The sequence below is a fragment of the Canis aureus genome, chromosome 4 (assembly GCF_053574225.1).
Source record: "Canis aureus isolate CA01 chromosome 4, VMU_Caureus_v.1.0, whole genome shotgun sequence".
Classification (NCBI taxonomy): domain Eukaryota; kingdom Metazoa; phylum Chordata; class Mammalia; order Carnivora; family Canidae; genus Canis; species Canis aureus.
This window is the reverse complement of record NC_135614.1, coordinates 6,609,217-6,633,273: the sequence shown is the minus strand read 5'-3', so window position 1 is coordinate 6,633,273 and position 24,057 is coordinate 6,609,217. Positions and strand designations below refer to the sequence as shown.

At 41.7% G+C, this 24,057-nt stretch overlaps 1 long non-coding RNA gene across 1 annotated transcript; it reads left to right on the top strand.

Annotated features, from left to right (window-relative positions):
* Window positions 1–13,386: 13,386 nt before the first annotated feature.
* On the top strand, window positions 13,387–20,200 carry LOC144312111 (uncharacterized). The gene is made up of 3 exons (XR_013377551.1): window positions 13,387–14,053; window positions 18,409–18,470; window positions 19,949–20,200. It is a non-coding gene; the product is annotated as an uncharacterized LOC144312111 (long non-coding RNA).
* The last annotated feature ends 3,857 nt before the right edge of the window (window positions 20,201–24,057 follow it).

Below are 24,057 nucleotides of genomic sequence, written 5' to 3'. Positions count from 1 at the left end.
TGCAGGGCCTGGGGGCAGAAAGCCAGGGTTTTAATTCCAGTTCTCCCACTTTTACCAGCTGTGTGATTGGAGGCAAGCGACTTAAGCTTGTCATGCCTCAGTTTCCTTGTCTTTGAAATGAGCATAAAAACAGTCCTTACTGCAGAGGTTGATTGAAGTGTGAAATAACACACCAAGTGCCTCAAACAGCGTAAGACACATGACAAGCCCTGGACTGACACTGGCCTTTGTTATGTTAGGGATTTCCAGATGAGGCTGGAGCAGACATTTGTTTTTTGTTTTTGTTTTCCCTAAAATCAATGAGTTCTTCTACCCTCAAGTGGCCAGACTTGAGGACCTTCCTTTAGGAACAAGCCCTACTACTTAGCCTCCCTCCACACCCACCTCTCCAGGAAGTAGTTATCACCAACACTGCCAGTGACCTCACTGTGACCATCTCCAAGAGACTCTTATCTCTCGAATCCTTCCTGAGTCATGCTTGGGATCACTCCGTGAATTCATTTTCTCACTTTGGCTCTTAAAGGGATATCCTGTAGCTACTGAACTTAATTAAAGAAGGCGAGAACTTCAGGAGTGCTTATAGGCTGTGTTTTACCTACCCCCACCATAAGCCAACCTAGTCTTCAGTTTCTGGCACATAGTAGATGCTCAATAAATGCCCGGCCCGGCCTTGAACTTTGATGTTGGAGAAGTTATTCAATCTCTGCTTTGATGTTGGAGAAGTTATTCAATCTCTGCTCCCCTTGTATTGTTTGCTTGATATTTGGACCCTTGCTGCTTTCCCTGGAATCTCTGCTAAGCAACGTAAACCCTGGAAGTCCATCTGACTTATCATCCATCTTCATCTTCATTTGAGACCTGAAATTCTTTATCATTAAACTTCATCTGCTTCATGTTTCCCATTTCTGTACATTGTTAATCCCCCTCTTTTTTTTTTTTTCAGTAAATAGATGAATAGGAATTAAGCCCCTACACCATCAAAACCACATACAAGTGTTCTGAAAACTCCTTTTGGGATGTATAAGATGAATCCTAACAAGGGAATCATATTTTCTGAGAGACAGAACCCAAGAATATGCATTTCAGAAATCAAATTCCTGGGGTGCCAGGCTGGCCCAGCTGATGGTGTGTGCAATTCTTGATCTTGGGGTTGTGGGTTTGAGCCCCATGCTGGGTATAGAGAGAATATAAAAATAAAACCTTAAAAAATAAAATAAAAAATAAAAATAAAATTCCTTTCTTATACATAGTATAGTATTATACCCAGTGGTTCAATCTCCCCCTGAATTGCCTCTGCCACACATGTCAATTCAGGGCCACTTCAACTGAACAAAGGTTATGTACCTGTGAGGATCAAAGTTACTTAATATATCAGCTTGCAATATTAAAAAAAAAAAAAGAGGCAGACATCCCCTTATACTCACACATACACATACACATACACACACACTTTGTGAAGTCAATTGTACATGGATTTTAAAAAATTACCCATTATTTTGGATTATTCACACCGTTAGGTATAGCAGGGCCAATGATACTTTTAGGGAAAAGTTTTATTTTTAAAACATTTGAAATGTTTCAAATCTTTAAAATATATTTTATTTATTCAAGAGAAAGAGAGAGCACACATGAGTGAGGGCAGGGGTAGAGGGAGAGGGAGAAGCAGACTCCTTGCTGGACAGGGAGCCCAATGTGGGGCTCCATCCCAGGACCCTGAGATCATAACCTGAGCTGAAGGCAGACGCTTAACTGACTGAACCACCCAGGTGCCCAAAAATGTTTTAATTTTAATTTCTTTTAAAATCAGAAGGGATAAAGTAGTATAACAATAGCGACTATATATTAATTAATTCAGGCTACATTATATTTATCTTTATACCACTGACGTTGTAGGACATAGTTTTTAAAGGAGGAAGGGACGCACACAGGCAGAAATGTACCTGCAGCATTTCTGAGAACCACAAAAGTCGTAATACAGCCCTGGTAATGACAACTGACCTTTTTAAGGTCCATGTGTCATACTAAGAATTCCTGGAATATTTTCATATTTTTAATTTATACATTGCCTTAGACGTAGTCTTTAACAGTCTGCTTTCTATTTTTTTTTTTTGATCCCCTAGAGACCTCATCTCTTGCACTGCTTTTGTTCACTGTCTCCATATGTCTCTCCCCCTCTATCCTTGTGTCAGATTCTAACTTGGAACTTCTAACTGCCCAGGGGCTGTTTTCCACTTGTGTAGCTCATGACTGGCTCAAAACCAACAAACATATCACTGAACTCACCTTTCCCTTCCCCTGCTCTTTGGCTTTCTCTCTGCTCTCCCATCTATTAGAATTACTACTAATTTTGTCGTCATTGTGAGCTCACGTCCTCTCCTACTCCTTTATCTGAAGACCGGGCAGGGCCTCGGGTCCCGTACTCACCGCATCCCCGTCTGAATCTCGCTGCCCACCCCTACTCGCCTCTCATCAGACTCTGGCAGACTTCTGTGCATTCCCGTTTCCTCCTACAACACAATTCCTTAATCATCCTTGAATTGACCTTAGTGCTCTTTTCATCATTTTTTCCCTCCACTCCGTAATTCCACTACTTCAACCCAAACCCTTTATTGGTTTTTAAGGCCTTGCTCAGGTGGATGCCTTTGTTCTGGCCAATGTGTCTCCCTGCACATGAACACCTATCAAAGGTGTTCAAAGACGGTTAAAAACTCTCCTCTCCATCCCATGAACTGGATTCACTATCCTTGTGCTTTGTTCACATTCTATATTCATTCACTCATTTTTTGGCAGTCTGGGGGGATTGCTCTGTCGGACACAGTCACCTTACACATTCCCTTAGTACCTATTCCAACCTAGATAGCTTTCAAAGCTCAAGTCAGGTACCCATTTATATAGCCCCAGGCCCACCCGTGATCACTGGTCTCTGTACCTGCAGGGTACCTGTGTGGTGTCCCAGAATCTAGCACTTAGTTATGCAACGGTGTGGAATTTTTCGACTATGTCATATATGCTGTTTATCTGAGTTTTGTGAATGCAATAACCTTCATAGACAATCTACCTTTTCTATCACCCCGACAGTACCCGATATCAAATCCAGAGCTGGGCTACTGGCGCTAACCCACTGATTATTAGTAATAACCCCTATATTTCATGTAGGACACTGATCTCTAGGAGGTTGATATTTTCTTTTTCTTTTTTTTCTTTTCAAAAATTTTATTTATTTATTCATGAGAGACATAGAAAGAAAGAGAGGCAGAGACACAAGCAGAGGGAGAAACAGGCTCCTCGCAAGGAGCCTGACGTGGAACTCGATCCTGGGTCTCCAGGTCACACCCTGGGCTGAAGGCGGCGCTAAACCACTGAGCCACCTGGGCTGCCTGGAGGTTGATATTTTCATCCCTCTTTTACAGGTTGGAGAAACTGAGGCTCAGAGAGATTAAGTGACTTGGTGAAGTTTGCATAGTTGTTAAGTAGCTAAAGTAGAATTTAAGGCCTGACATGATCCAAAAACTGCTCTCACTTTGCTAAATTACCTCTGCTTTTGGTTGATTTGTAGACATTCAAATATACTCATTCCCTCCCCAGTGATAATTGCATTTGTTTTCTATCTCCCTTTGTATATATATTCTTTTTTTTTTTTAATGCAATCTCCAGGCCCAACCTGGGGCTCGAACTCACAACCCTAAGACCAAGAGTTGCATGTTCTACCGACTGAGCCAGCCAGGTGCTACTCTCCCTTTGTATTTTTTATGGCCTGCTATTCTATCTTTTCAGGGCTTTACACTTATATAAGACCCACTGAATTCTTCTAGAGTCTTATTGTAAATGTCCACCACATATTGGTTATTTGGACAATGTTTGTATAAAATAATTATAAGCATCAAACTCACATGCGGATCTACCCAGCCACTACCTTTCTCCCTTGCAAAGTAGTACATTTTGTCAATAAACAAAACTTAAGATTTAATGAGAAACAGCAAATCAATAAAAGTACAACAGGAAACAGAAATTGGGAACATACAAATAGTATCTCAAAGTGAATACATCATATATAAAAGTCCCCAACTGGGAATTCTACAGTTGGGTTGGTGGTAATGTTAAGTCATTAATCCCATGTCTCTCAGCTGTTTTCCATGTACCCTAATCTGGTGGAGTTTCTGTCAAGCCTTAACACTAGATAATGGAGTATTTCTAGGCCAGAGCCTTCAATAATATTAAAATAAAATAATAAAATTAAATTGCTTAATTATAAGACAGTCGTTTTATTTTAAGAAATTTTTAGGGGGCTGAAAAACTCCTGGAGATATTTCTGGTGAAGCATCATTGCAAAAGAAAATCTGTAGTAGAAACTGTGTCATCTCTGGGTTTTAGAGCATGCTGCCTCATTACTGGGAGACGATAAATATTTGCTTACCAGCCCTTCGGCACAACTTGTCTCCTTGTGACAGAAACTGTCACTCGCTTCCTGTGACTGAATATTACCTGTCTCCCAGTGTCTATCTTGTTCTCTTTCTTGGTACCCTTGTCCTTATTATGAATAGTGATTGCTTTCCTCTTTTTTTCTCTTTAAAACCTGAATCATGATTTGCTCTCTGTTCAAAAATAACTCAGCCAAAGGGATTTTCCTGCTGAAGCTGTGATGTGAAAACAGACATTTTCACCGTAGCCTTTTGTTTTGTTTTGCTTATTTTGTTTTTATCTACATCTGTTTGTCACCTTTATTCCTGAGACAAGAATTCAGGGCCCTAGAATAGGCATTGACAGGAAATGTTCCTGGACAACTTTGATTTGAAAGAGAAAACAAAGCATTTATTGCTGACTTGGTTACTAGCAGCAGAGTAATCAGAAATTCTATGAAGGAAGCTGGAAGTTGACCTCTTTTAAAGTTACTTTAAAAAGCTGGGGTTGGTTTTGTAGTGCTCTGTCAGAATCTCACAGGAATTTACTTTTGTTGTTGTTGTTATAGTGTCGTGGACATCTGCTGCTTTTTCCTGTTCAACTTCCATTTCTTCCTGTAATACTAGGATCCTGGGTTTTCTTTAGGGAACTACCCTTCCTTGACTCTCCGTCCTCGCAGATCAGGAGTGGGTGTGTGGTTCAAGTCTGGCCAGTGAGATTGTTAACCGTGCTGAGTGGCTTAGAAATGAGCAGGTGCTACAAGCTGAGTCTATCAGAGCCAAGGCTGTCAGCCCCGGGAATAATGCGTCAAGTCCCAGGAAAGAATCATTTTTCTGGAGTGATTAAACTGATGGAAAGTTAGCCTAGAGCTTCTGTGGGACACCCTATCAAAAAACAGGGAGTCCCTGTTTGAGGACGAAGTCAAGAAAGAGAAGGCAAAGCTGAAAGGCTGGAAGTATGTTCCTGAAGATACTGTTTGACTGGCTGGAACCAACTGTACCTGAAAGCCTATTCCTGAATTTTTCTGTGTACACATTACCTTTTATGTGAGTTGTATTTCTGTCACTTGCAACTGAGAGTTTTGACCATACACTTGATTTGTTACTAAATGAATGAGGATGTAAAGACTTAAAAAAAGAATTCCTCTACGATATTTTCTCCAGTTAGAAGGAGGATGGTCCTTCTTCCCCCAAAGGACCTCTTAGGACTTGTATTCATTTCCCAGAATTTGCATACAGTCCCTTTGCTTGCACGCCATCTAAAGATTTTAAAACATATCTGTTTGTTTGCCTAAATGTTCTTAATACACTGTCTTCCTTTGCCATTCATATTAGGTAGTAGGGACTAAGGTCAAAGTGGTATTACAACACACAACAAAGTGCCACCTGCTATCAGAAGCTTGCTAACAATTTCTAGTGGCAATAAAAGACCATCATTTTTCCTACAGCCTGGAGCAGAAATCTTCCTGCCTCTCCCCTGAGGAAACTAACCACCAGGAAGCCTTTTCTACAGAACACCACCTTTTATCTGGGGAATGCAGTGTTTTTCTGATCACACCCTCTGTGAAGGCATTGGGTCCACCACAATTTTCCATTTATGAGTTTGGGTCAAGCAAAGCACCACACAGGTCAACAGAAAAGCCCCTTGTGAGGAGCAAGAGCAGGGCCGGAATGAAGGAAGGCCGCCTACACGTGCTGTTTGCCTCTACTCAAGGGCTGTAGGACAGGTGAGCAGTCCAGAGGGCTGGCTATTTTGGGTTCTGCCAGTTGGGGTTATTATTTGCCAACAGTCCAACTGATGCCAGTGGAACAGTGCTGCAGGCCAAACTGGGTTCTTTACAACTGTGCATCCATTAGGGGGGGAAAGGCTTCCAATACAAAGGATTGGAATGGAAACTTGATGTGTGATTTGCTGCTTCAGGCAGAGCTGGCACAGTTACCCAGACGAATGCGGGTGCTGAATGGCACCTAATTTACAGCGGGAGCTCGGCACTCTTCCTCTATTTGTTACTTCACTGGAACAAGGAGAGAGAGATATTAGGATGAAGAATAATATGCTATGGACACATAAAGATGGAAGAGAGAGGGACACATGAAATGTCACTTATTCGAAGGTCTACTTTTGTCTCCTCTGTCCTCTTGTTCCCCAAAACACATGCCACATTATTTTCACTATCTGTGGCCCACTCTAGAGCTAAGGCACCCGATGCTTCTGGTTTATCATTGAGCCCAGCCACATGAAGCTGCGACCTGCCATCTGAAGCAGAGTAACTGGTGTGTTTTATTGTCTCTGCTAAGAAGAGGGCATTGACATATCAGATCCCTTGTGATGGGTTGAATTATGTCCCTCCAAGAGATTCATTAAAGTTCCTAAACCCTGTGAGGTGACCTTGGGGGTTGCCCAGTTCAGGGTCACTGTGAATGTGACCTTATTTGCCAGTAGGGTCTCTGGAGATGTAATCAAGTGAAGATGAGATGATTTGAGGTCAGCATGGGCCTAATCCAATGTGATTGTTGTCCTGACCAGAAGAGAAGAGCAGGAGAGGACACCATTTAACACCAGACATGGAGATTGGAGCTATGTGTCCACGAGCCAAAGAAATTGCCAAAGAGTGCCAGCTACTCCAAGAGCTAAGAGCTAAGGTGCGGGACACATTCTCCCCTCAAGCCTTCAGAGAGAGCATAGCCTTGCTGACACTTTGATTTTGAACTTCTACCCTCCAGAACCTTGGGAATAAAATTCTGTTGTTTCAAGCCCTCCAGGTTGTGCTAGTTTGATACAGCAGCCCTAGGACACGAATACACTCTGCTGAAGAGTAAAGGCATGAATCTGTAAGACCCACTACACAGAGGAAAAAGTCACCAAACAGCCATCCCACGTGGTCATAATGAACCCTGCCACCTTCTGCAGAGGAGGTGGAACTCTCCAAGGATTGGAGATATCTCCTCTAGAGGTGGCTGCACAAATGTGCCACTGGACCGGGGGCACTTTGAGGGCAGGATGCCCTTTGTTCTCTGCATCTCTCCCTCTGTGCCTGAAAACCAGAAGTGTTCAATAAACATGGAAAATACGAATTCATAGGACAGTATTTTCCAGATGAGTGATTAGCATTACTTTACGACATCATGGAAGTATTGACCATCCTCTTCTGTGAAAATATAAGTGGCAAAGAGATCACATCCAATGCCTTCATTGGTGAAACCCACTCTTAGATCTTGAAAGACACAACCTTGGGCTTCTTTGAGATCTGCTTTGGTCCCTGGCACTTTTAAGTGGCAGACATAACCCGTGACACCTTTTCTAAAAGATCTGAAAATCTCACTGATATTATGATTCTGCTGCTCAGATGTGGCCTCAGTTTCTTGACTTTTTTTTTTTTAAGATTTTATTTATTTATTTATTTGAGAGAGAGAGAGAGAACATGTGAGTTGTGGAGGGAGGAGCAGAGGGAGAGGGTGAGAGAGAATCCCAAGCAGACTCCCTGCTGAGCATGGCGCCTGACATGGGGCTCCATGTCAGGACCCTGAGATCATGACCTGAGCCGAAATCAAGATCAAGACACTTAACACACCGAGCCACCCAGGTACCCCTCAGTTTCTTAATTTTTAGGGCACAACGTGCTTACTCTCCATTTAAATACCAGCCCACTCAAAATGATAACCTGCTGTTTTGTGCATGAATTCATCTTAAATGCCTTTTGAGGCTCTACGTGAAAGATACCATCACTAGCAACAACCAATAAATGAAATAAATACCAGATATAAAATCAGCCACATGGGATCCTAGAGGGAAATGGAATGTATGGAGGTTTCATTTGCTAAAAGTCCAGAACTGAGGTATGTCTTAATGTTGAATATGAGTGTATTTTATAAACTGTAAAAGGCTGTAAAGAAGTCAGTCGCTCTGACTATTATTTTTCCTATTCCATGTCCTTGATTAAATGACAAACCCAAAGAGTTAGTAATCAGCCTTTTCTCTTCCTTGGACTGTGATTTCTTTACCCATCAGTAAGTTATGGCTGATATCCCAAGATCCCAGCTAACTCCATTTTTTTCTCTTGTAATCTATGATTTTATCAGCAGAGGTGTATATATACCTAAGTTCCTGAAATATGAGAATACTTTTGGTGACTCTACTGGCACATAATAAATTGTTTTGCATAAATTTTTCAGAATGTAAAGAGGGGAAGTAGAACATGAAAAAGTATCAAGCATTTAAGAAAATATATGTATTCTTATAATAATTAAGATTCAACTTACCTAAAGAGGAGAGGAAGAGTATATTCATGATTCACATGAATAGAATTTTAGAAGAAACAGAAGAGCAAAAGCTACCACAATACAGTTAGAAATCCTAGCTGCCTTTTAAATATAAACAGCAAACTCAATCTTTTTATTTCGTAAAAGTTGAACTGCCCCTAACTTCATTTCATAAACCAAATGTCACATTCAGAAATGACCATTGTTGAGTTTCTTTGGAATCAACAACTTTTTCTGTGGCTAACAATGTTTCTAGATATTCCTGATATCAGCTAAAATGCCGGAAAGAGCATGTAGAGATGCAGTCAAGAGCCTATTAGTAGAGGATTTTGATTTCAGTGGAATCAGCATTTCTTGTATATTTTATTTGCTTTTTAAAGACAGTAAGCCTTTGATTTGAGTGTGTGTTCTAGCCTTGAAATCAACTCCTTACAGAGAAATTCCTGGTTCTATGCGGGGTTCATCAGAGTGCCCTGGAACCAAAGGTCACAGGTCCCCAAATGTGGGCAAGGCAACACAGACCATTGATTATAGAGGAATCTCTAGGGTGAGTGCTCCCCAGACGCAGGGGAAAAACATGAAAGCAGGAGGAATTCTAAACTCTAAAGATGACAAATACTTAGACTGGCCCTGGCTAAAGGAAATGAGGCAATAGGGCTAAAAAAACAAACAAACAAAACAAAACAAAAACAAAACCCTCAAGCCTATCATTTCTCTCCATGACTTTCTTTAGATAGTCCTTACATGTTTTAAGAGAAAAATTTTAAAAATATTTTAAGAACTAAGTAACAAGAACTGTTAAACATGTTTATATCTCTTGCCCTGGTGATTCTGCCTCTAGATATTTGTTTTAAGAATATATCAGAAGTGTGTAGAATAATTTTGAAGATGTATGTTTAACTGGCATTATTTGTGGTGTAGGGAAAGTGAGAGACAAGCTCAATGTACAAAAATAGGGAAAAAGCTAAATAAATTACAGTCCATCCATAAGACAGAATGTTGTGAGGATATTTTAAAATTCTTCTCTCAAAGATAGTTGTTTATAATGGAAAATGCCCAATCTGTAGCTCTCAAAAAAAGGGCAGATACACAATCATATATTCCATATAATAATGATTTTAAATATCTATATATGTCCATGTATATATAAAGAGAAAAACTGGAAAAACACACCAACATGTGAACTACCTCTAAGTGGCAGGATTTGAAATTATAGGTGATTATTTCTGGTTTTTCAAGTATTTTAAGTAGTATTTTTTAAGTCCTTTAAGATTTTTCTACACTAAGCCTGTATTGCTTTTAATATCTAACTATTGACTTCCAAGGTTAGGATACTCATGGACCTTCCCTTAAAATGATAGTCTCCCCCCTGAATCAGAAACGTGGACACTGTGCTTGGGGTTTAATGTAGCGAGGTGGAGAATTATGATTCAATGCTAGATTTTCATACATAAAGACTCAGTGGCTGAACGGATATTTACAGGGCACACACTCATTCATTCAGTCAATCAATGCTTATGGAGCACTTGCTCTGTGCTGGCCACTGAATCACCCCCAGGAGCCAGGGCAACTCCAGTGGGGCTGGATGATGGTGAGAAGCTCCTACTCTGGGTATTCGAGAAAGTCAGAAATCACTGAGGAATGAGACGTTCCTAAAGGCTGGACAAATTTGCCCCAGCTGACTCCCTGGGAGTTGAACCTTTGCTTGCAAGCCTAAGACCCAGACCCTGCTGAGCATGGAAGCAAAGTGTCTGTAGGTTTGCGGCAGGATGTCATGGCTGCTTCCTCGCCTGCCCTCTTGTCTCAGAAGCTCCATTGGTCCTAGAGGCTCAGTCTGTTGTAGCATTGCACAGCTTAGTACTTTCTTAGCATTCTGTTTTAGTTTTGACAACTTGATATTCTGACCAATGGTTACCATATTTCTCCATATATTAGTTTGATACGTTGACTTCCCAGATCAGCTCCACTCTCCTTTCCTTCCCTCTCTTTCCCCACCTCTTTCCAGGTTGCAAGCTTCTATTTTCCAGTTGCTTTATCTGCATTTTGGAAATACCTCAAAATAGGAGAAAGCAGGGGCCTGGGACCCCATAGCCATCCCTGCACAATCTGGCCATCTCTGAAAAATCAGACTCTTGGGCCTTGCTATTTCTTTGAGTCACTGAGGATGGAGCAGAGGCAGCCCTTCATCCCCCAGAACGAAGGCTGCTGTGTGATTTTCAGTGGCCTGTGCTCTGAGCACAGGGCTCAGGGTCACATACGGTCTGTTTGCAGGGAGCCCCACACTGTAAAGGGTAGATCTGATGGTAGACATCTTACTCACTTTCCAGAGAGCCTCTTGGTGAACAGGAAAACATTAAGCAGGTGGTTTTGTGCTGCAGAAGCCACTCAGATGTGCCTTCTTCCTACATGAGCCACAGCCTTTCCCAGCCCCCATCCTTGAGTCCCCCAGAGAGGCTGTGTGCCACTCGTTAAAGGGCTCCGGCACACCCCACAATCTTGTCTTGCAGAGAGCAGGGTCCACCGCCCGGTCTGGGTCTTTACAAAGTGGCTATTTTTCCTGAACCTTTCCCTGCCCCTTGGGATAAGAGAATCATTTCCAAGGATAAACGTCTAAACCTCAATAGGAGATGGCATAGCCTAATGATTAATAAGCACCCTTGTAAATCCCATCTCAGTGGGCGTAAGCAGTGTGTCTTTCAAGAAATTTACTTAAGTTTCCTTGCAGGGTTGTTGTCAAGTGATAATTAGTGTTGCCCCTTGACCCAGTGCCTGGCTGATAGGAGGTTGGCAGTGAAGGTGGCCCTGATAGCGATTCCCGGTTCCCGCAGGACCGCGTCCCTAAGGATGCGCACCTGCGCACCTGGGAGCGCACACACGTTTGGTGCACGGGAAGAAATGGAGGATGCACCTGATGAGGCTTGCTTTCAGAGCTGCCGTGGTTGGTGCTTTCTTTCCCTTGGGAAGATAGAATGTGATATTTCTTACGTATCATATGGGGAGATGACTTCGATTTTTCTTTCAGCTCTTTGTCATTTGAAAGGGCATTGGGTGACAGTGAGCTGTTTTAGAGGTCTGTCTGTGAGCTGGGAAAAAGTAAAAATAAATGGGACAGTGAAATTTTGTTTGTTCTCTAGGAAAACCTCTTTTTCCCTCCCAACGGCCCTGAGAGTGTAATGCGCATTCTGACATGCCCTCTCCTTACAATCCCTTCCACACATTTCTTTTCCCCATTTCTTCTCCTTTTGAGAAATAAGATCTTTTGAAGAATAAGACAGTGCTTCACCTATCCAAATTTGGGAGAATCAAGATGATTCTCAAAAGACATGAACTAATACTAATCTCCTAATATGTAATAATCACACCCCTGTACATGGCACATGGTAAACAATGACGGTAACAATCCCAGCCTTCTTTGGGAAAGTAGCCATTCTGGAGAGCTGAGTTGTAAGCGATTGAAGGCTGTCCTTCCAAGCACCAGAAACTAACTAAATTAATTAATAAAATAAATTATTTTTTAAAAAAGGAAGGAAGAAAAAAAAAAAGATGTTTTGGGTGGAAAACTTTCTGAAATGTAACTCAATCTCTATTGCTTTCCGAAGGAGTCTGGGAAACTTATATTTAATACTTTTTTTTCTCTTTTCTTGGTCTCAAAGTTATCATATGAGAACCGATTCTAATGCTGTTGTAGGACAAAGTTATGTGCTTAGGCAATTGAGATAGGATGCTTGCCTGCTAAGTAGATGCAAATTACTGTGCCTTTTCGAATCCTTGTGTCTGCTTTCTTCTTTTTTTTTGTCTTTTCTTCTTCTTCTTCTTCTTCTTCTTCTTCTTCTTCTTCTTCTTCTTCTTAGATTTTATTTATTCACGAGAGACATAGAGAGAGGCAGAGACATAGACAGAGGCAGAAGTAGGTTCCCTGTGGGGAGCCTGATGCAGGACTAGATCCCAAGACCCCAGGATAATGCCCTGAGCCAAAGGCAGATGTTCAACCACTGAGCCACCCAGGTTTCCCTTGTGTCTGCTTTCCACAGTTTCCTATTTCCCTCTTCTGTGGGCTGTCACCATCACCTTTTGTCAGCATGTATGTCTATAGCAAAAGGCCTTTCTACTTCTAATTTCCTAAGTGCTAGAGAGGTGAAAGTGAAAAAATTATACTGGTTAAGGTTATGTGTGCGATAAGCATAAATATTTCCTGACTCAGGACCTACAGGCTACTTCTTCTTACACGTATAAGAAAACTACTTCTCAAGTTGTGTTTTAATTTTAAAAAAGTCCCTGCTCCCAAGCTATTTTTTGGGTAAGTGAGCTTATGCAATGGTCAGTTCTATGTAAATAAAAAATAAATAATATACTGTGGACCTACCCAGTCCCAGCTCTGTCAGTTATATGGTTATATGAGGCCTGTTAGCTGTTATTCAAATGCTTGCATTCAGATCATATATTTCTTCGGTGCCCTGAAGTTTTGAAAATTTTAATAGCTCTGTGGATTGAACTGACATGAGACGAAGCTATTTCAAGTCTCCTGCAGTGATTTTTACATTCATAAAAATGTTCTCAATGTATCACAGGCACTGTTTGATCACAGAGAAATAATGTTCTCAGAAATCTAACTCAGGTGTGATCTCCTTTTGGGGAAAGTTTCCTCTTTTCTCCAATGCTCTTTAAGATGCATTTTCTATGACTGGCCATTTCTATTGGTCACAATTGGTAAGATTCTATTGGTCACAAATGTAACCTAGGCCATTGACAGGATTTTCTGGCAGAAACCATCATGGGTATTAAAAGTCAGTGGGTTGGGAGCAAGAGTCACCAGAAACCATCACATTCGACTGTGTGAAGCTCCTGATTTACAATTTTGTCTCACTTCCTTGGGTTGTCTCCCATGAGCAGAAGTAACTCAGGAGGCTGAGGAAAACAGCAGATTGTGGCTGGGCCGACCTTCTAGAAAGGTCCACACAGTGGTCCCTGGACCCTAGGAGTTCTCCACTCCCCCAACACTGTTTATATTAGCTATCATGCACGGAACAGTCATGTGGTACACTTTGCAGTCAGCAAGTTTATCTTCTGTTAAAGTTTTACCAGTAGAAATCAAGTAGTATTTACCCCTGTTCTGCGGCAAGTCATGTGCAAACAGCACCTGTGAACATTTTCAGCACACATGCTGGACTTTCTCCTTCGTGTTTCTCATCACAACAAATGTTGGGGGGAAAGCCAACAATTGTCGAGACTCTGGCAAATGTGGAACTCCTCACCAGAAATGACTCACAATCACTGCTGTCAAGGTGCATGGGACTTTGCTTTTGCCGTCGTCAGAGCACCTTCGTTGGTTACAGACATTCGTCCTTACATAAGGCCAAACTCAGCACACCCATAAGAACTCTGAATGCTGCTAACAGGTATTTCCTCCACGAAACAAGAGTACTTTGCAGTTAGAATTTTTTTTTAAGTGTTAACATTTAAGAGGATTCTGTAAACCAGATTTCATGGTACTTTCCCATCTCTTTATTTAATATTTATCTATCAGTCACAATGTGTGAAGGACTGCTTTCAGTGCTTTAAAACGCTAATTCATCTGGTACTCATAACAACTTTGTGAGATAAGTCCTATTACCCTACCTTACATTTATGTAGAGTGACACACGAAGAGATTAAGTAATTTGCCTGAGGCCACATTGTTAGTTAAGTGATAGAGCAAGAAGTTGAACCCAGGCCCAGACCAGGGCAAGCATAGAACCACTGTACTATGTTGCACCCTGCCCCCCACCCCCTGCATGATTATAAGTATTGGTAATACTGTTCTTTTTTTCCCCCAAACAGAACCAAAGTTGAGCTTTTATAATATCTACTGTATTAGCTTGCTAGGGTTACTGTAACAAAGTACCAAAAACTGGTCATAATTGCTAGCCATTAGTATGCTAGATATTATTACAAATGTCAAAATAAGGGTGGCTCAGTTGGTTATGCATCTGCCTTCAGCTCAGGTCATGATTTCAGGGTCCTGGGATCAAGCCCTGCATTGGGTTCCCCACTCAACAGGGAATCTGCTTGTCCCTCTCCTTCTGCCTCTCCCCCAGTTCGTGCTCTCTTTCTCAAATAAATAAATAACATCTTTAAAAACATGTCAAAACAGGGATCCCTGGGTGGCTCAGTGGTTTAGAGCCTGCCTTTGGCCCAGGACGTGATCCTGGAATCTCAGGATCGAGTCCCACGTTGGGCTCCCTCCAAGGAGCCTGCTTCTCCCTCTGCCTGTGTTTCTGCTTCTCTCTCTCTGTGTCTCTTGTGAATAAATGAATAAAAAATCTTAAAAAAAAAAATGTCAAAACAGGGGGTCCCTGGGTGGCTCAGAGGTTTACCTCCTGCCTTTGGCCCAGGGCATGACCCTGGAGTCCCAGGATTGAGTCTCACATCAGGCTCCCTGCATGGAGCCTACTTCTTCCTCTGCCTGTGTCTCTGCCTGAATAAATAAATTAAAAAAAAAAAAAAAACATGTCAAAACAAGCTCCATGTTCTTTAAGGAAAGATAACATTCAAAATGGTCATTGGCATGGCAAAGTTGGGAAGTTCTTGGGTATTTTTGGGTAGTTTGTTTGACAGAAGCCTCTCCAATTTGAAGTGGGTACTACAGCTATAAGAAATAGTGCTAAAATCACTATTTTACCTTGATTTCTTCCCTTCTATTTCTTATACCAAATGTGAGGGTATGGGGAACTATTCATCTATTATCTATTTATCTCTCTTTCTATCTATTATTTGTCTATCCCCATCTATCTTCTCAATAGACCACAGATTGAAGAGTGAAGTAGTCATCTTATTAGTTAATTGTTTTTTTGGCAAGTGTTTAGCAAGACTTCATTTTAGCTTTGTCATCATAAAATGTGTCCTTTAATCTAACTGTAGAAAATATGAAGTCATATAAAGGGAAAGAGCTTTATGGCAAGAAATCTAAGATAAGCCATCTTTTATGACTATAAATAAATCCCAGGTTATAGTGAAAAATCAGTGAGATGTAGAAATAACAGGTGTGTATATATGTAAATGTGAAATATCCTATGGTGTCTGGCATGGAGCAAGTGGTTAAAAATATAAAGGGGAGGCAGGTAGGTAGGCATGAGGTCCCAGTTTCTCCTGGCAAATGGCAGAAATTGACACCAGCAATGATTTTGGTCCCCACAATGATGAATCACATGTAACATTATAATTTTACTCCTCATATAAGGACAAATATTATCCTGCTCCTCCTAATCCTTATTCAGATTCTCCAAGTAGAGCATGTCTGTCTTAGCTGTATTAATCATTTCTGCAACTACCACTCTTAGCAGTGGAAGAACAACCTAGACAAATCCTGAAGCATCAGACAAGTGTGAGCAAGAGTACTCACCATTCCCTTCCTTTCTTTTGGTTTTGAATGCCAAGAAACTTTAAAACAAATTGAGCACTAGTGAAGTGGAGTTGCCAGCATCATGCTGAATAAACTATAGCGATCCTTTGACAACCTTGGTGTTGTGATCATGTGGTTTTATATTTGTTCATGAAAACTCAAAAATATGTGAGCCTTTACCAAATGCTGCAATTAGTTCAGTGCCCTGAAAATGATGGCTTTCTTTTCTCCTGGGTTATATGTGCCAAGTGCAGAGCTGTCTCTGTTCTATTTTTCAATGAATGGACAGAAAAGTAGACCAAAAAAAATTTATATATGCTCTCAAGTTCCTCAGTATTTTGGGCAATAGCCAGGTAGTTAACTGTGGTGGAGCATAGTATTGTTTACAATTATTTGTTCCCTCTCCTTTATTTTTTTAAAGATAGATTTATTTATTTATTTATTTATTTATTTATTTATTTATTTATTTATCGGAGAGGTAGAGAGAGAGAGAGAGAGAGAGAGAGAAAGCACACCAGTATGGGGAGGAGCAAAGGGAGGAGAGAATCTGAAGCTGATTCCATGCTGAGCACAGAGTCTGACACAAGGCTCAATCCCATAACCCTGAGATCATGAACTGAGCCAAAAACCAAGAGACAGATGCTCAATTGACTGAGCCATCAAGGTGTCCCTCTCTTTTATTTTTGTTTTATGATTTTTTACTTTTTTAAGTGATCTCTACACCCCACATGGGGTTCAAATTCATAACCCTAAGATCAAGAGTCATGTGCTCCACTGAGCCAGCCAGGCACCCCTATTCCTTTGCCTTTAAAAAAGATAATACATGCCAGCCCATGTCAGAACCCCTTATAGGTCAAGTATGCTTCCCCCGCTCATTGTCTGGCTTGATCATATGATTGACTTTGAAGGACATGTGAATAGACATGATACATGCCATTAAAAGCAGAAGCTTTAAATGTAATTCTGTGGTTCAGCTTGGTCTCTTGCTCTGCTAACCCCTTCTAAGAGAACAGCATGTTCCAGATAAGGACTACTCCTTCCACTGCAACCTGGAAAGAGAAAAAACATGGGACAGAGGCACAGCAGACCCAAAATCTATATGTATCATGAATGAGAAATAAACTACTTATGTAAATTACTGAGATTCGGGAGTTGTTCGTTATGTAGTGAAGCTGACTAATACAGTCACACAAGATTTTGCTGAGATTTGCATGAATAGAACAAGGGAGAATGTGAATGAGAGAAGATTACATTTCAAGCCAATGAGGACTACTTTATAAACATAAAAAAACCCAAAGTTTACATAGCATAGTATTTGTTGGAAGAAAGTGCCTCAGAAAATCATGATGCCCCAGATATATACCAAATGCCTGATGCGGATTAGGGAGAGCAGATCTTTAGTATAGACAGAGCTTGTTTCAAAATTGTAATTTTTTAGAATTTTTGTTTTATGTCTGCATATTTATGTGTATTTATGTGCATGTGTGTGAATACTCACACACAATACCATTTTTATTTTGTACTCTAACACCCAGTTTTCTGAGTTGTTGATCTTGCCAACAGAGGTTTTGTCAACATTTTCCAGGAATGTATGCCTGATTACAGATTATAGCTCTGCATTCCTGGAAGGTTTTTGATAAGTGTTTATTGAATATAATTATTAGACGGAGAAAATTGGAGCACCATGACAAAACTGGAGCCCAAAACAATGCTTGTCATAGAGTAAGTGCTAAAAAGTACTTGCTTATTGAATGAGTAAATTTTAAGACCATAGAGTTTAGGTAAGAGGAGGGGTTATCTTTGTAGTGAGGTTTGTTTGCTATATATGTAATTATGAATTAACACCCATCTCATCTCATAAAGACTTTGGGCCAGCTCACTCTAGAAGACGTGCCTCATAGAAGTGATTTCCTTTTTCTTTTCCTGTTGGCCCACACAGAAAGGGGAATCATGGGTAAGAAGAAAATATCTAAAATGTTTTGAGAACTTTTGTGCTTTGTAGTTATATTCTTTTGCCCTGTTTCTCCGCTTGTTGAATGTTTTTGGATTCTTGCTTTTCTCCCAATGATTGATTCAAGCCCACTAGGATGGTCTTCTTGGATACCAATTCCTGTTCTTAAAAGGACATTTGTTGGAGGAACATGACTTGAGAGAACACATTCTTTGAAATTTTGAAGTAGGTGGATCCCAAAAGTATCCAAGGATCCATTTTCATTTCAAGGAAGCACATAATTCATACAGCACAAAGGAGATAAGATAATTCATTGCTCCATTCCCATTCTGTCACCTATGGATTCTCTCTTCTACAAGATCAGATTTATCCAATATGGCCTGTCATGCAGCTAATTTGTGGCTGCTTTGTTTGCTTCTCAGGGTGATTATGAAAGGCTCATGAAGTCAGGAGCTGGGGCAGCCATCTTGCAATCTCTGAAGAGGTAAGCCTGAAGACATAAGACAATAGTGCTGAGGATGGAGAAACCAAAAGATGGGAAGAAACTGGGTCCTCGGTACCAGCCTCTAATTTCACTAAGTAGTCCTTGAACTCCTCAGTCCCCAGACTTCTTGTTATGCGAAGATGATAGGCGTCATTTTGCGTAGGCCACTTTGTCAGGTGTTCTGTTCATAACACCTAGAGTCATCCAGAATGATACCTTGGCCTTTTATCCTTTCACAGATTGATTGTTGTGCCCAGACATGTCTGGCTCTCAGCAGAGGAGCTCACATTGAGCTTTTCACTACAGGCGCCTCTGGTCTCTGTGAAGAAATAAAAAACTCTTCATGGGTCCATACTTCCTGCTCCTTTGCTTTGTCTAATGTATTGGCCATAGTGAGCACTAAAGAGTAGCAACTGCTAATTTTTAAAAAATAGTGGCTAAATACATGAATATATACTTTTGAGACTATATAGATGCTCTTACAAAGAATAGTTAAACACCCTGGAGGATGGTCATACTCATGTGAGTCCTAGCTCTGCCCACCTCGACTTGGGCTAGGTCTCCCAGGAAACCACGGTGTCACCTATGTTGTGAACCTAATCCCATGAGGTTGCCAAGAAGTTTACTTCTCTGCCTCTACCTTGCATGAGAGCACACTTACTGCATCAGTAAGTTTCATCAATATAAAATAGTAAATGTGTTTTAATTAAATAAATTAAGTTGTTCAGAAATTGACCATAAAAACTAATAACAAACCTCCCATTTACCCCCAGCAATCATGTAGGTTTACACCTCTCCTGTTAGCAGGACTAAGAGCCCCAAGAATGATGGAAGCTGCCATTTCTGTCCAGATACCCTCAATAATTTGAAGGTATTAGCTATGTCTGCCTAGTTCAGCCAGTCCCTACCTGAGCTTCTGTCTCCTTGTAGGTGCTAAATACCTACACAAAGGTTGAATAAATGATGAGCCATAATGAGAGACCCAGAGCTGTGTGAGGGTCAGCCATATCAGATCATGGCAGGGAGTGCTCCTAGGGGAGTCCTGCTCCGTGAGTTCCAGGAAAACAGCAACAAGGATGAGTTAGTACATTATTGGCAAAAGGGCTTCGCTGAAATCTTGCTGTAAATTTGTTGCAGAAAAGGCACTTGGGCATTTACTGTTAAAGACAGGAATCTGTAACATTAATTAGAACTTCTGTTTACTGAGCAAATGCTGTCTCAAACACTATGCTGTGTGATTTGGACATAAATTCATTTAATCCTCCTGACCATCCCACCAGTGCTGTGGTTGGCAGCCTCTTAAGATGTCTCCTGATGATACTCATCTCCTGACAGTCACATCCTTGTATAATTCCCTCCCCTTGGGTGTGGGCTGGATTTATATACTCAATTCTAAAGGACAGTGTGGTAGAAACCATGGGATGTCACTTTCAAGTTGAGGTTATAAAAAGACTGGCTTCTAATCTTGGGTTCTTCAGCTGCCCTGTAGGGAGGCCTATGTGGCCAAGAACTAAGGGAGATCTCCAGCCAATGGCCAGTGAGGAGCTTCCACACACTGACATGGAAGAGGGGCCTCCCCCAGTCAAACCTTCAGATGGGACTGCAGCCCTGGATGACAGATTGACTGCAATCTCATGAGATACCTGGAGCCAGAAGCTCCCAGCTCAGCCATGCCTGGATTTATAACCCACGGGAATTGCAAGATAATAAAGGATGATTGTAAGCTGCTATGTTTGGGGATAATTTTTTATGTAGCAATAGATAATATAGGGAGGTACTAGTATTATTTGCACTTCACAGAAGAGGAAATTGAAGTTCAGAGTGGACAGGAAATGGTGGAGCCGGGATGTGGACTTATGTGGTCTGACCTCGGAGGCTACACGATCAATTACTAGAGTCAGTTTCAGTTGGTGTTAATCACGTTGCTGCTGTTTAGCCAGGTCTGGTACCATGCAGAATTTGGAAAAGCTAATGTGTCTCCTCCCAAGCCAGATAAAAATTTTGAAAGATTCCAAAGGGGAAAAAAAATTACACAGCACTCAAGTGATGATAGAGCAATACCATTTAATTTCTAGCAAAGATGACCTCCCTGCCTCCCAGCCCACCACTTCAAAAATAATCACTCTGGAAGTTTCTTCTCTACCCCCTCACAATTATGCAAAATACAGCATGCGTGACTGAATTTATACAAATTTCATAGAGTGTGTTCACACACACACACACACACACACACACACACACCAATCTATGAGAAATTGAGATCATCATTGTTCCTGTTGCCTATTGCTATGTAGCAAATCACTCCAAAATGCAGAGGCTTAAGGCAACAACAGCATTTTCTTATCTCCCTCACATGGTTTCTGAGGGTCAGGAAGGTGAGAAGGGCTTGGCTGTGGGGTGGACTTGGTGCTGTTTGCAGTAATGGCCAGACAAAGGCCAGGGTGACCGGGGGCTGGCTGGCTGCCCTCCCTTCCATGCTAGTTTGGTGATCCCAGGGCAGCCTGACCACTCACTTAGTGGCTGAAGGTTTCATGAACAAGAGTTCTAGAGACAAGGCAGAAGCAACGACATCTCTCATGACGTGGAGCCTGAATCACATATTGTCATTTCTGCTGAATGCTGTCGGTCAGCACAGCCACAGAAGCCTGCCGGTTTGAGGGGGAAAAGGCATAGACCTCACCTCCCAATGGAAGGAGCGTCAAAGTATCTGTATACGTATATGTGAATTGCCACAGTGCTACACTCCACTTCTCTCTAGCTAGAGGAAGTACATACACCTAAGGGGTGGGGGTGGGGGGGAGTCCCTAGAATAATTTGAGGGAAGGGGCAGAAAAAAAAGATAGCTTATATTTCTGTGTTTCAATTCACTCATTTTATCTGGTTTTTGAATCTATTTATAAATAACACATATTTTTGGGAATATGCTCAAAAGTTTTTGCTAATGAGGTGCACCATTTAAGAACTTTGTCAGATATTGCTAATACTTGTCCAGAGCCTGACTTTCATTCTCTGCTTATTAAAAAAATCAATGACCTCCCTCCCCCCTCATATCAAGATCTACCAATCAACTTAGAACCTTTTTCTAAAAACTTCTTCATAAAGTTCTATTTTCTGACTGGCTCAGTGGATCCCAGCTTTTTTGCCATTCCCAACAAGGCTACAATGTACATCCTGGTCCCGTGTGTCATGTTATGATTTTGCCCAAGGTAGTTGTGGGCTAAATTCAAGCAGTGGAATTCCTGGATCAAAGATTATGTACATTGAAAATTATGATTGACATTGCTAAATTGCTCTTAGGAGAATCCTAAAATTGGCAAATGATCACCAGTTGACAGTCCTGGTAATAATATTTGCAAATACCTGTTCTTCCACATATCTTCACTGGCAGTAATTATTATAAAATTTTACAGTCTTTGCCAAGTAGGTGAAAAATGGTGTCCTGTTATCACTTGGATGTGCGTCTTCAATTTCAAGTGGAAGTGTTGGACATTTGTGTTCTTTGTCTTCTAAACTGCTCATTTATATTCTTTGCTCAGTTTTCTGCTGGGTTATTCTGCTTCTTCTTTATTGATTTGTACCAGTTCTTGGTAATTTAAGGAAATTAGTTTCTATTACATGTTGCAAATAATTTCCCTGTTCAAAAGTGCTTTTGTCACACAAAAGTATAGATGCTTTTATGGTATGGAATTTATGGTTTTTAAATCTATGGCTTCCTTGCTAGGCAAGACTTCCTGTACCAAGTTGATCAACAATGTACCCATGACTGTTAAATCTTATGGTTTCAAATGTTATCTTTAAGTTTTATCCTCGAGGAGTTTATTGGGAGCAAAGAGTAAAGGAAAAATCAGCTTAAGCTTAATTTGTTTTTCCAAATGGCCAACCATTTCCAAATGGTTCCAATACCTCTTTAGGCTACTTTACAGTAGGTCTTGCTACCTTTACCTGACCTTCACTCATTGACCACTCTGTGTAGATGGTTATTCTGACAGTGACCTAGAATTGGGGTAGAAGTGATTTGAAGCTTTAGGAAAGGGGAGAAAACTGAGAAGGCACACCGTCCAGCTTCTCACTAAAGGCAGACGCATGCTCTGCCTTGGGTACTGAGTGGGAGCCACCCCACCCCATTGTCCTGGTCCCCCACCCTGGGCCTGGCTGAGAAAAATCTCTGTTATGTCCCTTTGGCAGTTCTTGGCCACAGGACCCTTTTGGGTCAATGCATTAGGCAGAGCCACTGTGTAAGTTGCTTTCATAGAGCATCCTGGAAATTATTCAGGAAGAGCTAGCCATGAGCAAATTGGAATTTGAAATAAATCATTTGTCTCTGTGAAGGTAAACAACTGTAGGATTTTATATGGATGTGGCCCTGTCTTTAAGAAGGTGGAAGGCACTTTGCCCTGTGCATTAGCCCATTTGGCTTGGTGGGGGGTAGGGACAGAGGAGGCCTCTGGTGAGATCTTTACCTCCACCCTCCTTCGATATGACAGAGGCTGGGTTTGAGCTGAAGATTATCTTTCCAATTGGCCAATCTAGGCCGCTTGGAAAAAAGTTAGGTTGGTGCTGGGATTCAGCCCTTACCTACCTAGACAGAGACAGCTGCTGGGTCCCTGGCATGGCACCAGTGACTGCAACGTCCAGGACTCAAGCCAGCTGCCTGGGGTGCTTAGGAGAGGCACAGGGCACCTCCCGGCCACACTTGAAAGGTGCCAGGACTGGAGGCCAGCCCCTGGTTCTTGTCTGAGACAGAGAAGCCCCACCCTCCACCCCAGGATAATGCTTGCAATTATGCACTCCAGAAGAAGCAGGAGGACCTGGGCTCTCCCATACCCTGTGGCAACCCAGAAGCCCCAGAGCAGGAATAGGAGCTCCCTGTAATATCTCTGTCCCACTCATGTCTCATGCAGGAGCTGGGCCCACTGAGGCCTCCCTGGCACCCCAGGCTCGTCCAGGGCCCAGATTTCCACCCGAGGCTTCTGGGACTCAGCCCCCAGCAGGGGCCTGGGAGAGAGAGGAGTGGGGAGAGCCAGCAGATGACATTTCATCCCTGTGGGACTGTGCAGGTGGCCTCAGGGCCTTCAGCTTCCCAGATAAGAAACAGAAGCACTGCCACCCCAATTGAAAAACAATTTAAGATAGCATGCTAATTAAAGGGGTTTGCAGGCCCAAGACCTGACGAGATTTAGATCTAGCAGTTAACAAAAATCAGATGGTTGAGAACAAGAATTTCGTGTAAATAAAAATATGACTCCACGATTGCAACTGAGCAGTTGCAGTGGTTTTCTGTTTTTGTTTTGTTTTGTTTTTTGCTTCCCCAGGCTGGGGATACTCCCCATCACCAGACACACTGCATCTGACAGGGGAGATGATAGCTGGGGCTACTGATTTTTTTATTTACTTAAAAAATCACTGCAATTGGGGCACCTGGGTGGCTAAGTGGTTAAATGTCTGCCTTTGGCTCAAGTCGTGATCCCGGGTCCTGGGATTGAGTGCTTCATTAGGCTCCTCATGGGGAGCCTGCTTCTCCCTCTGCCTGTGTCTCTGCCTCTCTCTCTGTCTCTCTCATAAGTAGATAAATAGATAAAATCTTTTT